The sequence below is a fragment of the Saccopteryx leptura genome, chromosome 6, assembly GCF_036850995.1.
Source record: "Saccopteryx leptura isolate mSacLep1 chromosome 6, mSacLep1_pri_phased_curated, whole genome shotgun sequence".
NCBI lineage: Eukaryota > Metazoa > Chordata > Mammalia > Chiroptera > Emballonuridae > Saccopteryx > Saccopteryx leptura.
This window is the reverse complement of record NC_089508.1, coordinates 1,915,673-1,931,899: the sequence shown is the minus strand read 5'-3', so window position 1 is coordinate 1,931,899 and position 16,227 is coordinate 1,915,673.

Genomic DNA, 16,227 nt, shown 5'->3' with positions numbered 1-16,227 from the left:
AAAGGGGACATTGCTGGATGTGACTTCCGTGGCAGCCGGAGCAGGTTGTAATTTCCCCCCCCGCGGTTGCAACATCACGGTGAATCGTCAGAGCAAGGTCAGAGACGTGGGCTCTGGGGACAGCGGAGCCGAAACTTCCAGAAAGAGCAGAAGGTCATTAAAACCTACATAGCCACTGCAACAAAGCCCCTCCACCCCCCAGGAGACTGGAGTGGGGTTTCCGTCAAAGTCAGTGTCCTGGTGCCACGGTGGGCCCCGGCCCTGGCCTCCTCGTCACCCCAGCCCCCGCGTTACCTCTGTCCACTGGTCCAAGGCCAGTGGCTCAGGCCAGTGGTCCACTATGGCCACGTTGTGACAAGCAGGAAGTGGACTGTGGGGCTGCCTCCTGCTTCATGCAAAGCACACCACGGCTGCCTACTGCCCACTGCCCAGAAGACGGACTTGCTCCTTCACCTGTCCCATCCCCACCGCTTCTGGGAGGCCTTTCTCCTCACAGGGGTAGAGGAGGAGGCCCTGCCTTCAGAGGCGGACTTCTGCCCCGTCCGATGGGACAGAACGTACTGAGAGGGCCACCCTGACCGCTTGGGAGCCTCAGAGACGAGGGTTTAATCTGGGATGAGGGAACCAGATAAAATCAACACTGGGGACCCATCTCAGCAGGTGGCCACTGTCAGAGGGAGCTTCAAAGAAAGAGAGACACACACTCGAACCACTGGATTCCTGGTTTCAGGTGTAGACCAAACGCCAGGTACTTGCTGGGACCAGCTCGAGACGACACAGGGACAGTGGCCAGAAGGACCCTCAGTGGTGCTTCCTGCGGTCCCAGCGTCAGCTGTGGGACAGGGAGCCTCACACGGGCTGTGAGTCAGAGCAGCCATCCGGAAAGAACGGACCTCTGTGGTGTTGGGGAGGGGCGCTGAATGCCTCTGTGGTTCTCGAATCAGAGGGGGACTTCAGGGACCTGGGGCCCAGGGAGCTTCGCCAAGTCTGTCCCTGGCTCCCGAACCACAGCACTGGTGGCTTTGTCCAGTCTGCGGGGGCCCGGGGAGCCCAGCGGAACAAAGACGGGGTGGGTCACACTGCCTTGACCGCCAACCTGGGGCCTCAGTCTTCCTCCGCCCCCACCTCATGCTCCCAGGCCCCCAGCTTGCAGACGGCAGGTCACGAGACCTCTGAGCCTGCGTGTCTCGTGAGCCAGTGCTTATCATAAATCTCCTGGTCGCTTCTGTGTCTCTGCAGGGCCCTGGCTGGTCTGTCCCCTGGCAGCACCTGCAAGGCACAGCTCACTCCAGAGGGACGGAGGAAGAGGGGCCTTCTCTCCAACCCGCCAGGAACCCCAGGGAGGCAGGAGGAGTAGAGATGCCACCCCACGCTCTGAGCCTTGAGACACACGGGGCCCCAGCACCAGAGTCCTCCTGTCCAGGGGTGGCTGGTGCCCTGGAGTCCTACACCCTGATCAGGACACATTCTGCCCAAGTTGCCTGAGTCCACACCAGCGGGTCACCTCCCAGGGCCCCGAGGGGTCAGGCACCAGTCCGGGACCCCCTGCCCGTCTCTGGTCTGCGCCATCCCGCCTGCAGGACCCCGGGGCACCACACAACGTCGTCCTCAGAAGCCTGTTGACAGCACATGGTAATCACTTCCAGAGGGTTTTATGGCCCCAAAGAGTTGGATGGCCACGCCTCCCCGTCCAGGAAGGCCGTATTTCACCACCAAGGACTCGACCCTGGGTATTTACAGACGGTAATGAGACTGTCCACTTGCTTGATGTTACCATAAATAAGGGTGAAAACTGCTGAGTTCTATGCAATTCCCCTTGATTGCCTGGAAGGCATCATTATTTTAATAAAAAAAAAAAAACTAATCAGCCAGCCTCCTCAGCACGCTCAGACTCAGTGTTAATTATAGAGAGGCCGCGGGCGGGAGCAAAGCATCGACTACCAGGACTGGGGGAGCAGGCGGGGGGGGGGGGGGGCTCTTTTAAGTTCAAAGCAGAATTTTAAAAAATAGAAGTGATGTTCCGGAGCTTCTGCCGGACCCCAAGGACAGACACAATGGCCTTGCCATTGCCCACTTGGCCTCGGAGCCCGACCCGCTGCTGTCCTCCCGTCCGGGGCAGCAGTGTGCCCGCCTCTCCCCGCGTGGCTGCCCAGGGACGGGCCACACGGTGTAGACAATACTGTCTAAGTGAGCTCCTGGGCTGGGCTTCCCAGAAAGCACCAGGCAAGGGGGAACAGTCAGCCGTCGGGTGTTCCTCCCTCTTTCACTGTCTTTTGTCTTCTTTCCTGCACCCTCTTCCTGCCCAGAACACAGACATGATGCTGGAGGTGCTACAGCCATCTTACAGCCATGAGGCAGTTTGCAGAAGCACAAGATGCAACATTGAGGAGGGCTGAAAAGAAAGAGGCCACCTCCCTGCAAGCACCATGGAGACCCCCCAAACCAGTTTGGAATCTGCCTACGTTGGGGGCTCCCTATTCTACTCCAGACTTCTTGTTACATAAGAAGAATAAACCCGTTTAGTGAGACCACATCAGCCGTTGGGCTTTACATAACATAAAGCTAAAGATATCCCTAACCAGTGCATCCAAAAATAATTGTTACTAACAACAAAATCAAATAAGGCCACATGGAGGAACTTGAAGAGGACCCATTTGTAACTGTGCAGCTCCTGATGCCCGGGCCCTGCCTCTGTCCTCCTGGGCCAAGAGGACCCACCTGCCTGCTCCCCAGAAGTCAGGCACGACCACCTAACCTGATTCTCACAGTGAAATGTGAGCAGTAATGATGCAGCACTTCTGGGAGGCCCGTACAAATGCCAATGCTCGACTCTCCATGTCTCTGGTCCTGTTTTAACAAACACAGACGTGCGTGCTGGTAGAAGCCCACCCTCAGCCCTCACCAGAGGGCAGCAGCCCCTCACAGGCTGTACGGGTGAGAAGCCAGCTCTACAAGCTGGGGGACTGTTTGTTACTAGGCACAGCCCAGCCTCTCTGACTATTACAAGCAGAGAGACACTGGTGCCAGAGAAAACAGTGGGGAAAGAGTTACATGGGGTTCCTATCTGAAAAAGTGATTGAACAGAGGTTTCGGCTTTCATGTCAACTCTGCCCTGACTCCTCCCGTGCGTGGGGAATGCATCACCCGTCCTTATTATTACTCTTCCTGGTACAATTATTTGGCCGTAGGGCACGCCCCTGCAGGCTGGCCTCCACCACACTCACAAGGGCCTCTCTCGGCATGTCGGCATCGGACCCCTCCTCAGATGTGGCCTTCCGTCCACACGTCACATTCATCTTAACTGCAGAACCGGCACCGGCCGCTGCTGAGGGACTGACCGGTCAGGTGGAGACGTGCAGGAGGCTCCGCAGGGGAGGCCGGGGCCTGGCTGCATCCCTCCGGACAGCTCGGAGAGCATGGCCTCTGTCCAGTGCCCGGAGCCTTGTCCTCCATGGAGGGCTCCCCCTGTGCCTGCCTTTCTGAACCCCCAGGAACCCCCCACACACTGTCACATTCAAGCTCGTGGCCTCCTGGGCGCCCCCTCCCGTGCGCTGGGCTCTCACCTGGCCCCATGGAATCGAGGCTCAGTCTCTCGTCTTCTCTCACAGACCCCACAGCCCCAGGGTCCTCGGCCTGTTCCCGGCTGACTGGCTGCCGCAGTCAGAGAGTGGGGGCTCCACTGCTGCTGGTGCCCCTGGTAGGGTCAGGGTCAGGGTCAAAGGGGCAGCTATCCCTTCAAGGTGAGAACCAGGGTCTGTCCCACAGAACCCAGTCTTCAAGAGAGCGCACACCCCTGCCCCTCCCCGTGCAGTGGGGAGCCCCACTGGTACCCTCCTGCCCTGGGGAGACCTGACCCCGGCACAGACCCCCTCCCACGCCCTCCAGTCCACGAGCCGCATGCGGACGTCCCGGTCAGGACCACACAGCAGAGCCACTGAGGGGCCAGTGGACGGACCGGCTGTGGGAAATCTACTTCTGTAATAAAGTTGTTCATAAAAGTCAAATGTCGTTTAAAGGCTGTTTCCACGGGAATTGGTTTTTATGTCCGTGTGCGTCTTGGAGCCTCAGCAGGCGCCTGTCGGCTTACCCGCTGCAGCCTGGCGTGGGGCATGAGTCCCCAGGGGCTTGCGTGGGCCGTGCCCTGGCGGGGGCTCCACAAAGCTGCAGATTAGTGGGAGCCCAACCACCTCTGCTCCCTGTACTATGGCCCCAACTGGAGCCCTGGGCACCGGCCACTGTGGGCACCAGCCGCTGTGGGCACTGGCACGAGGACCCACCAGCGAGACGGGACCCAAGGAGCAGGCTGTGGCTGAGGGAGGTAGGGAGCAAAGAGGAGCTGGGGGGTCTCCCACTCATTGAGGAAGGGGCTCAGGAACTGAACCTTTCTCCCCTCTCCCCCCCAACCACCCTGTCAGTCACCTCAGCCCACATCTGGGCTCCTTCACGGCTGAGGGTGTGCACGGTGGTGAATGTGAACTCCCTCTCGAGGGGCCTCGCTATGCGGCCAGCCAGTCCCAGAGTCACGGAGCTGGCAGGGGGCAATGGGGTCCACGGGTGGCTCCTATGTTTGGAGCTGGACTAGGGGCGTCAGGGGCAGTCTGGAGGCACCAAGTGTGGGAGGGACTCCAGCCACCGCGAGGTGGCGCCCGCACACAGCCCAGGGGTCACCACAACGGTGCGCAGTGAAGGGGACGACGAGGGGGCCCTGCAGGTTAGGAGAGACCCCCCCCTGGGCAACCGCAGGATGTGCACCTCCCCGGGCACCAAGTCAGACGGCGACGCAAACAGTGACGTCACCAGCAGGGGGGACGTGCCCAGTGACTGTCACCAGCAGGGGGGACGTGCCCAGTGACCGGGTAGGTTCAGATGTCAGGAGACCATTCATTTTTAGGCATAACAACATCGTGCTCATTCTTGAAAGAGTCCGTGTTATTTGCAGACACAGACACGGTGGTGGGACGCCCGGCGGGGACTTGCTCCAGTCCTTCAGCTGTGGATGGAGAAGGGGACACGCAGGTGGGGGGATGGGAGGGTGAGGACCGTGCAGCTGGGGGCCCAGAGCAGGTGGGGGGATGGGAGGGTGAGGACCGTGCGGCTGGGGGCCCAGAGCAGGTGGGGGGATGGGAGGGTGAGGACCGCGCGGCTGGGGGCCCAGAGCAGGTGGGGGGATGGGAGGGTGAGGACCGTGCGGCTGGGGGCCCAGAGCAGGTGGGGGGATGGGAGGGTGAGGACCGTGCAGCTGGGGGCCCAGAGCAGGTGGGGGGATGGGAGGGTGAGGACCGTGCAGCTGGGGGCCCAGAGTCACTGCGCGCCCACTCTGCTGTGGGGTGTGCTTGGCCTCCCCCAGCGAGGTTCTCTGTAAGGAGCTCCCGCATGGACGTGCAGACGTGTTCCCGCCAGGGTGGTGGGGTGAGAGCTGGGCTGGGGGCGGTCATGAGGTCCCCAAGGTCCCCTCCCTTGTCAGCCAGCTAGGGTGAGAGAGAAACAAGAGGGCAGGCCGGGGCTGGAGCTGCCAGAGGTGCCCAAGTCCAGAGGCAGGTGGACCTCACAGCCCCACCTGTCCTCAGCGTCGTGGGACCTGTCCACTCAGCTGTGCCCCTTCTTGCTGAGAGGGGGCCCCAGGACAGGGGCACCCCCTCTGTCCCGCTACTCCTGGGGCCCAGCACCTCCACACACTGTCCCTGTGCCCCTTCTTGCTGAGAGGGGGCCCAGGACAGGGGCACCCCCTCTGTCCCACTACTCCTGGGGGCCCAGCACCTCCACACGCTACTCCTGGGGCCCCAGCACCTCCACACGCTGTCCCTGTGCCCCTTCTTGCTGAGGGGGTGCCCCTGTTCTGGGGCCCCCCCTCTGTCCCGCTACTCCTGGGGCCCCAGCACCTCCACACGCTGTCCCTGCAGCCTCCATCGGGCAGCCTCCCGCCTGCCTTCCCCTCCTACGGGCCTTCTGTGGAGCCGGGCAGCCCTGACTCCGAGGCCGGGCCGGAGAGCCAACACTCTGGAGACCTCCTGACCCAGTTCCAGCGGCCCGACTGCCCCCACCACCCCAGGAGGCCAAGGCCGGGGCCACAGGGTCCCTGTTGCTGCACTGCTGAGGTCGTGGGTGGCACCACACTGGTCACCCCAGCCACCACGGCGTCTCCTATCCCTACACAACGAGCCCGAGGGTTGGTCCACCCCGAGTGGTTGCCCAGGCGCCGGGTCCACCACGAGCCGTGTCCAGCTCCAGCAGGGGGCGTGGCTCTGCCCAGGCGCTGCAGAAGTGTGTTCTGCAGCTGCCCAGGGAGCTGGGAGTGGTGGCGGCCGTCTCTGAAGGAGGGGAGGGGTGCTGAGCCTCCAGGTGGGCGGCTGAGACCAGCAACTCCTCCGTGCAGGTGAGCAAGCCACGTGGACTGCCCAGGGGCTGCAGGCGGGCCTGGCGCTGGGCAGGGCGGGACCCTGAGCCCCAGGGACCCGCGGGCGCAGGCTGGCTGGGCACCCAGCTGCCTTCCGCTGTCCTCAAAGGGCACAGGTGGAAAGGGGAGGGAGCAGGGCACGCCCCGGCACGGGCACCTGCGTGCTGGCGGTGAGTGGGGGCCCGGGCACCCTCGTCTGCACCAGGCTCTCCTGAGTCCATCCCAGACCGGGGGCTTGCACCCACGGAGGACTGTGTGTCAGGGAGGGGCCAGATCCCTGTCCCCTGGAGCCCCGTCAGCTGGCTGCACTCACAGCCCGCCCGCTGATCCTGTGCCGTGTCCACCTGTCTCCATTTCCCCACGCTCCGCTTCCCAGCCGGTCCGCCGGAGGCTCCGCGCCACCACTCCCCCCCCAGGCAGCTGGACCATGGGGTATTTTTAATAAAAATTAGGTACAAGCAGATACAGGGGATTAATCGTTGCATTATGATTTTATAGTTCTGCACATACAGCGGCTCGGGAGACAGTCGGAGCGCAGGCACTTCAGGCAGATAAAATGGGGCATTTATTTTTAATGGAAAGAGAATTTCAGGGCTCACCCAGCCGTGGAGAGAGCTGCTGAGGGTCCGCACTGGGCGGCAGGCGGGAGAGAGAGGTGGCTGAAGGCGGGGCGTTCGGGAGGACCCCCACCCTGGGGAGGGGGACGCCCTGGGTTCCCAGGGGGCTGGGGGGGAGTCACCTGATGGGGACATTCAGCAGAAAGTCGGAGTGACTGGAGCTGTCTGCCTGAGAGAGGACCCAGGGTGGAGCCTGGTGTCTGTGGGCAGGCCTCTCCGAGCCTCAGTTTCCCCACCTGCCCAGCCAGGACGGGGTGAGCTCCTTAGGAAGGAGGGCACCCATCAGAGCCCGGGGAGGGCTGTCCCCCTGAAGCTGTGACCCACGGTCTCCTCGGCTTTTCCTGAGGAGGAAACACTGACCCATCACCTACCGTCCCCCCTGAAACCACCTCCGTGACTTACGACCAACCCACCCGGCCGGCGGTGGGGCCCTGGGTCTGCCTGCCGGGACCGGGTGGTCTGGCCCAAGCGCAGGCCTGGCTAGGGACAGCCCCCCACTGGCTCCCCGGAGGCCGTGTGTCCACCTGGAGTTCCCCAGCGGAGGCTCCGGCTCTCCGGGGCCCACCAGGCTGCTCAGAAGCTCAGGCCTTGGGGATCTACCTCTGGGGGAAAGGGGCCGCCAGGGGCTGTGGCGCTCAAGCCTGCAGGCTGATGTGGGGAGCCCGTGGGCATTGCTGGGGAAGCCGGCCTGGGAAGAGAGGTGGGCTTTGAAGATGTGGGAGGGGGGGCTGAGGCGATGCCCACAGACACCCTGGGCTCCAGGTGCTGATCCTGCCTTCCAGGCCCAGGGGGCCCGGCCATCGTCCCCTTAGCCAATCTGCAGCCTGAGCGGGAGTCGTCCTGCCTGTTCTGAGCCCCCTGCGGCCTGCCTTGGTGAGGGGTCCTGAGCAAGGGCCAGGCTGGGCCTGAGGTGAGCATGGGGACAGCCCTTCTCCCTGCCACCGCAGGGAAGGAGTCAGGTGCATCCCCACAGGGACTCCCAGCTCGAGCACGCGGAGGAGGTCCAGCTTAGATGGTGACCAAGGCCGAGAGGGGCGCTGGGCACTGGGCCCAGCAGGCAGGGCAGGGAGGGAGGGTTAAGGGGGGCGTAGCAGGGGGCAGTGGGGGACAGAGGGGTCTCGGGAGGCCCATGCTCTAGTCAGCGTCCCCCATCCTTTTCACCCAGCCCAGGCAGAGTGACGTCCTTAGCTGGCAGCGAGGAGGGGACCCAGCACGAAGTGGCCACTGTGTCTAGGCTGGTCACTCATCCCAGAGAGGAGTCCCTCTGACCTGACTGTGCCCGGGCTAGCCTGGAATCTCCTAAAATCAGGGAAAAACCCAGGCCCCTCCACCACACTGCTGGTCCTGAAATCTGGTCCGGAGGCTCCCCAGGAACTGCGGACAGCCCCTCTCCCCTGCCCCACCTGAGCGCAGGACAGGGGTGGTCCTCCCTGTCTCAGAGCCCTCTGGGTCCGGGAGATGGTGGTGGGCGCCCCTGTCCCGAAAGGTTTAGAAGAGCCCAGGTCACAGGCATAATCGTCCAGCCAGGACTCACAGCGGTGATGGGGGAGGTGGCACTGCTCCCACGGTGACTCCAGGGGACCCCACATGTCACAGCTGACCCTCCGGACCTCGCTGTTCAGTCCTCAGCCTCCCTCGGTCAGTAGACTTCAGAGCAAGACTGAGGCCCGAGCCAGCTGCAGCCGGGCACCTGAGGCCACCCTGGTGGGCTCACACACCACCAGCCCAGCAGGGGCTCACCCAGCACTCGGACCAGCCTCTGAGGCCACCCTGGTGGGCTCACACACCACCAGCCCAGCAGGGGCTCACCCAGCACTCGGACCAGCCTCTGAGGCCACCCTGGTGGGCTCACACACCACCAGCCCAGCAGGGGCTCACCCAGCAGGGGCTCACCCAGCAGGGGCTCACCCAGCACTCGGACCAGCCTCTGAGGCCACCCTGGTGGGCTCACACTCCACCAGCCCAGCAGGGGCTCACCCAGCACTCGGACCAGCCTCTGAGGCCACCCTGGTGGGCTCACACACCACCTTCCCAGCAGGGGCTCACCCAGCACTCGGACCAGCCTCTGGGCCCCAACTGAGCCTCCCACAAACGGGGGTCAGGAGGGAGGAACCCACCAGGGCAGCATGGGGCAGTGGCTGGAGGCTCCGGGGATGAAGGAACCACTCAATCAATGGGTCAATCAACAAACACGGAAGGGACCTGGGAGCCAGCGCCCCCCAGGACCCGGGCGGGCGTGCACACGGAGCTTCCACTTTCTAAATCACACAAATTAATTTAGAACAGAGAGCGGCCTGTAGGCAGACTGCAGACTTCCCCAACAGCTGACAAATTACTAAGCCCCTTTAAGAAGACAAATGATCCCGCTCCTTGCTGCCTGGTTAATTATGCAGGCGCTTTTGTTAGGCCCTGTTAAATATGCACTGGCTGTGGGTTTGGTCTCCCAACCGGCAGCCTCATTTGTGCGGAGCCAGCAGGGTGCCCCCCAACTGTCGGGGCACCCAGGGACCGCTGGCTTGGGGCCCCACCGGACGAGCTGTCCCCTCAGGACCAGCAGGTGTCACCACCTACCTGACAGAGAGGACCGGTCATGTGCACCTCATCCCCTCGGACACAGCACCAGTGCAGAGCTGACTGCTCTAACCACTCCACCTCCCGAGACCGCCAGCCCGGACTGGGCACCCATGGCCAGCGGCCTCTTTCTCCCTGTCCTCTAACCCCCCGTCTTCAGACCTCACCTCCAGACGCTTCTTCCTGGCCAGACCTTTTTACCTTCCCTGTAACCAGGGTCTGTCTCCCCCAAAAGAGGTAGCGCTCCCCGCCTCTAGCCCTCTGTGTTCTTCCTCATCCCAGGAATTCAGAGGGGGGACAGTGGGAGGGGTCCTGGCCATCGAATGCTCCTTAGGGAGGGCTGTGCCCAGCTGTCCCAGAGACCCTGGCATGGACCATGTGGAGAGCTGGGACGCCTGTGCCAGCCTCACTCCCAGGGTCCTTGCGTCTCCCCTGGGTCACACTGGCACCACCCTTTCCTGTGCTGAGAGAGCAGAGCCTCTGGGTGCCCCTATTTGTGCCCTGGGGGGGACATCATGGAAGCCGAGTGAAGGGCCAGAGAAGACCACCCTGCTCCTCTCTCAGACCCCTCCCCAGGCCCGGCATGGCTGGTGACGGCAGTGTCCACCCTCCCCGGGGTCTGCCTCCCCCACCCAGCCCCAGTGACCGGACTCCTTCCTCCACTCACACTGAGTGGGCACCAGCTGCTCCAGGTCCCACACTGGGGTCGTCCCACCCCTCAGCCCCACTCCGTGCCCAGGCATGAGGAGGCACAGGATCGGGCATCTGGGTGAGTCTGAGGAGTGTCCTCCTCCTCTGCTGGGGCGGGGTCACCAAGCTAGTGTTCCGACTGGAGAATCTTAGAGTCACCAGCCACAGAGCTCTAGAGGTGGCGTCCTCAGCGGCTACCAGCTGGCCCACCCCTGATCGACGGGCAAGCAGAGGCCCAGGCTAGAAGAAACCCATCCAGGGACCCAGGACCCAGGCCACCCCCAGCCCTGGCCCCTCAAGTACCTGCTCTGCCTTCTCTGCCCCGTCCGTGGCTCCCATGATTCACACGGAGGGCAAGAGATCAACTTTCCAATGTTTGTCTCAGGTGTGCCACCTAACAGCTCAGAGAACCAGAAAGGGCAGGACAGCAGCTGTCAACCCTCTGTCCCCTGAGCGTCCCCAGAAAGATGCCATGGACCCAGAAAGGTGCAGGCAGCTCGCTCGCAATCTGGAGCATGAACAGGAGGTGGGCCCTGTGTCCCGGACACCCACACACAAGGCATGCACACGCCCAGGCACGCATCCATCCATACACACATGGACAGGCGTGTGCACACGGCCACACGGAGGCCCCGGGGCCACTAACCAGGGTGCCGCCGCACATCCCGTTCACGGGGCCCCAGCAGGGGAGCTGCTGACCAGTGGGTGCACCGCCTCCTGAGGGAAGGAGACTCGCTCAGGGGCCCCCCAGCAAGCTGGCGATCAGGCTAGATCACAACTCCTCTCAGGGTAGGACAAGAGTGAACCAGGACAGGCAGTCGAGGCAGCCTCCTGCAGGTACCGGGGAGCGGGGGCAACACCCGTCCTGCCCCCATCTTCACCCCGGCTCCACCAGGCCCCACACAACCTGCCTTTGTCCTGGGTGGGTCCTCCCTGAGCAGAAGCCCGCCCCCTAAGCTTCCCTGGTTGGCAGGATGCAGCCTGCCCAGGGGAGTCTGCAGTGTCTTCATTGGGCGTCAGCATGCTGTAAGACTCAGGTCTGTATCCACACCCCAACGTCCAGCCTTGCCCAGAACAGCATGCACGCAGTAGTCCTCACCTGCCCTGTGGAGGAGCGGGGTACCTAGGGCCCAGGGGCACAAAGCACCGGACAGCTCTGCTGCTGGGGGGCCCAAGACGGGACTTGCAGCCTTCCTTCCCTGTCCCCGCCATCTGCCCCTGCCCCTGCCCCATGTCCTGAGCCGCACCCAAAGGCAGATGAGAAAACCCCAGCGTCCCTGGGCCACATGTGCCCACCCCAGCCCCGCCCGGCCGGAGCCTGTGAAGACCCTGGCAGGACCTGCTTCGGGCCTGCACACCCTCCTCTCCCCACCCTGAGATACCTGCAACCAGCTCTGCAGGCCACACGCCCCTGAGCCCCCCACCCCTACCCCAGCCACCCCACCCCAGCCCCCGGGCAGCCCTGGGACAGAGAGGACACCCTTGGCTTTCCCCACAAGGACAGCCAAAGACACAGTACTGTCTCTGAGGAGGACGCTGGGCTTGCGTGGGGGCCGGACACAGCCCGGGAAGCCCGTGGCTCACAGGCACCGAGCGGCCCCATGCGCGCCTTTGCGCTCACTTTGGAAACTGTCACTTCAGCAGTCTGGCTAACTACCTGCTCGCGCTGGCCTTAAAACTGTCCACGCTCATAAATCAGCCCGGGATTTAAATAAGCGCTGGTGGCAGCAATTTTTCAGACGCCCCCTACCCCCCCACCCGCGCAGTCCACAAGGTTGTGCAGCTCCTGGGCGGAGTGGAGAGCGAATGAATTGAGATGACCCAGAGATCGGCAGCGCCTGTCACCCAGGGGAGCGTGCGCACTGACGGGGCGCGTGCCCGTCACCCAGGGGAGCGTGCGCACTGACGGGGCGCGTGCCCGTCACCCAGGGGAGCGTGCGCACTGGCGGGGCGCGTGCCCGTCACCCAGGGGAGCGTGCGCAGTGACGGGGCGCGTGCCCGTCACCCAGGGGAGCGTGCGCACTGGCGGGGCGCGTGCCCGTCACCCAGGGGAGCGTGTGCAGTGACCGGGAGTGTGCCCGTCACCCAGGGGAGCGTGCGCACTGGCGGGGCGCGTGCCCGTCACCCAGGGGAGCGTGCGCAGTGACGGGGCGTGTGCCCGTCACCCAGGGGAGCGTGCGCAGTGACCGGGAGTGTGCCCGTCACCCAGGGGAGCACGCGCGCACTGACGGGGCGTGTGCCCGTCACCCAGGGGAGCGTGCGCACTGACCAGGCGCGTGCCCGTCACCCAGGAGAGCGTGCACACTGGCGGGGCGCGTGCCCCAGGGGAGCACGCGCAGTGACGGGGTGCGTGCCTGTGAGTGCTGGGCCAGGGTCAGGGCTCCCGGGTGGGGGTGGGGGTGGGGGCAGCGAGGGCACCTCCCCACCTGCTCTCCCTGCTGGGCTTCCCACCCATTAGTGCCCACCCAACAGCCCGGACACCACCCAACTGGCAGCCCCCCAACAAACAGCCAACAAAGTGTAGGATCTGGACCAGTGGGGGCCAGACTTCTTCCCTCTGGGCCTTCCTGGTGAGTGGCAGGAAGGCTCTTCCCAAGGGAAGCCAGATCAGGCACAAGGCAGAGTGATGGGCCACAGACAACCTGTGCCCAGGGGCTCCCCAGGACCTCCCCTTTGTCCCACACAAGTCACGTGACAGGGGACCTATAAGCTGGGCCAGGAGGAGCAAGGGAGAAATTAATGTCTCGTTGGGACACTAAGACCACCTTCCCCCTAGCAAAACGCGGTGCATCCTCCCTGTCGGTACCACCCGTCTGATACTCATCGGGCTGCCAGGACTCTGAGAGCCCTGCCGAGGGTCCGAGTCCAGGCTCGGTGTGCAGCGGGATCCAGGCTTAGTGCTGGGCTGCGTCCAGGCTCCGGCATGGCTCAGAGACGCGGCTGACTGGCCTGTGGTCACGGAGCTGGTGGGAGAAACGCGAGGGGAAGCCCCCGTCTCTATGACATGAGTCCCACCGCTGATCCCGTACCTGCTGGGCCACGTAACCAGGTCCAGCTGCCTGGTCCTCTGAGCACCGGTCACCCCGTCCCCTTTCCAGCCCTTTCTAAGACGACAGACCACAAGGAAGACAAAAAACTACAACTCCCCTTTTGCAGCCCAGGTCCGGCCATGGGTCCCGAGGAGCTCCCTGGACGGTGGCCAGTGACAGAGACAGCCAGCGCTCACTGGGGCCTGGACAGCACCGAGACCCGGAAGGATTCTAGGTGGACACCCTGAGGCTGCAGCTGCCCCCCGGAAACCCTCACCCCTCCAGGAGCAACCCCTCCCACACCAGAGGGCGGGTGTCTTCACGCCCTGGCCAGGCTGTCAGGGAGGGAGGGGGCTCTTGGTAGCCAGCCTCAGCGCAGGCTCCAGGCAACCCATGGGCACCAGGACACCTAACAACCCCACCGCAGGTCCCTGGGGGGCCCGTGACCAAGCACCCACCACGAGGAGGGCCCGGGCCCTTTCCCAGAATGCAGTCTGGCTCCTGGCTCTAAGTGTGGGTGTGAACCCTGAGGCCGGGGCTCAGTCCGGTCCGGCCAGCCAGTCCTTACTGCTAGCCAATGGCCAGACCTCCCCTCATCCGAGGGGCCTCCGTCCGACCCCTGCCTGCACCCCATTCCCTCCAGGCCCCAGTCAAGTGAGACCATTCAGATGTGAACAGCAGTGACCCAGGGTCTTGAGGAGGGCCCCCCAACCAGGCTGTGAGTCCCCCAGCCCCCCCCCCCCCCGAGGCCCCAGGCACACTGCGGGGCCTGTGAGTGTGGGGTGTCCTCCCCGGCCTGAAACCACGCCTGGGAGGGTCCTGCTTCTGGGAGATGCACTGCCTCCTCTGGGTCCCCATGGACATGGCGTCCCCGGTCAAAGAGCCAGTCTGTTAACTCACCACCACCCCCCCACCCCCTTACCCCCTCCCCTCTAGCCCCTCCAGCCCAGCTAGGCTGCACCGGGCCTCCTGGCTAGTCCTCCAGCGCCACCTGGTGGCCGGTTGCCCATTCCACGGCCATTGCCAACCTGAGCTGCCCCTGGCCGCCTCACCTGCTGGTCCTTGGCTGGTGGGGACTGGACCACCTCACCTTGTGGAACTCCCGGGCCCAAGCCAGGATCCGAGGTTCTCCAGCCCCTGTCTGTCCTGGCCGGGGAGGGCCCGGCCTGCCGGTTTGCTGGAGCGGCTCCTGGGTGCTGATCATCAGAGGAGCCAGTCCCCCGAGGGAAGACAATAAAAGGAACATAAATGTAAGAAATTAGAGCCGGCCCAGGCAGAGAGGCCCGTCCTGATTGCTAATCAAATTCTCATTCCTGAAGGTCTTTAAAATTCCTTCCTGCGCCGTGTTATTGTCTGGAAAGAGCTGTTATGACATATTAAAAAAAAAAAAAACTTATAAAAAAATTCTAATCAGCGTTGGCCTGAAACCGTCGCGTCCGGCATGCCGCGCCGCCCCGCGGGCTGGCAGGAGGGCGCTGGCCTGCCTTCCCCGCCTCGCGCCTGTCCCCTTGGCCTCTCCCCTTGGCCTCGGCGCTCTGGCTGCCCCTGGAAGTGACAGAGAGGTGGTTCTGTGAACACCCAGAGTTTTCTCTCGGGCAGCGAGGACAGGCCACCTGCCAGGTCAGGGGCGGGGTCGCCGCATGCCCGGTGGTCCCCAGCCCGCCCAGGCCGGAGCAGCCCACCCCACACCACTGTCACTTTCCGCTTCACCTGGATAACTAGACAATGTGACGACATCTCCCCAGCCAGCACGGTGGCAAAGCCAGGCAGGCCCATGACCCGTGGGTGGGACGTGGGGTCTGAGGCCCCGAGCGGCTAGCTGGTGGCCAGTCGTCCCCCAGCCGCGGTCCAGAGAGCCCACCATCTGTCCAGGGCCACATCTGAGAGTGCAGAGCTCCAGGCCTGGACCCAGCACTCTGTGCGATGTCCTCAGGTCGCCCTGTCTGGGGCCTCAGTTTCCATGTCTGACGCCCAGAGAGGGCTTCTCCTTCAGGTCGGGCTCTCTGGGTCCCAGGCCAGCGCAGCCGCTCACCAGCGCAGCCTGAGCACGTGATCGTCCTCGGAGTCCCAGGTCTCCGCAGCTGAGGCTGCAAGTGCCAGGCAGGGAGCAGCCCCCGGGCCCTGGGGGGGCACCCCACACCACCACAGCTTCTTAGTCACATCCCAGGTGGCCGAGGTCCCCCGTGGGCTGGGGCATCCCCCGGGCTGGGGGCGGCCGAGCCACCTCTAGGCCCCCAGGGTCAGCAGAAACCGGTTCCCTGGAAGTGCCAACGAGCTCAGACAAGAACAGGTGAGCCTGTCACCACAGGGTGTGAGGTCTGGGGGGGGGGGGCTGGAGGCCACATCTGTCTCTGAGGGAGACACTTGCCTTCCCACCCCTCCCCCCACACAGGCTGCAGTCTCCTCCCAAGGACCACCTGCACATCCTGCTGGGGATGGTCCCAAAGATCCTTCTTGCTCCCAGCCATGGAATGTCCCCTTCATCCATCAGCGTCCCTGTATGCATGCAAGTGTTTGACGCGTACATGCCCCCCCCCGGCCCGCGGACAGCACCCACATTCTCTCCCTCTAAATCTCCTGTAAATCAACATAACCCGAACCCCCAGACAACAGCAGGAAGGACCTCTGTCCAGCAGAGCGCGTCCACCTAGGAGTCTGAGGCTGGTTTGCTGATCAAATCCAGAGGCTGGTTCCCGGGTGGGGCGGGCATCCCCAGAGGCAGACAGCTTCTCCGGTCAGGGGGGCGAGGGTGATCTGGGGCGACCCCAAGCCCACCTTCACTTGGGGAGCCTGTCTTAGCTGTGCCGTGCCCGTTGGGTGGGAGCCCCGGGGAGCGAGGGTGCAGAGCTGCGGGGGACAGAGACTGCTCGTGGAGAAGGGGTAAACGCACAGGGCCGCACAGGGCTCCCCCCTCAGCTGCCTGCTC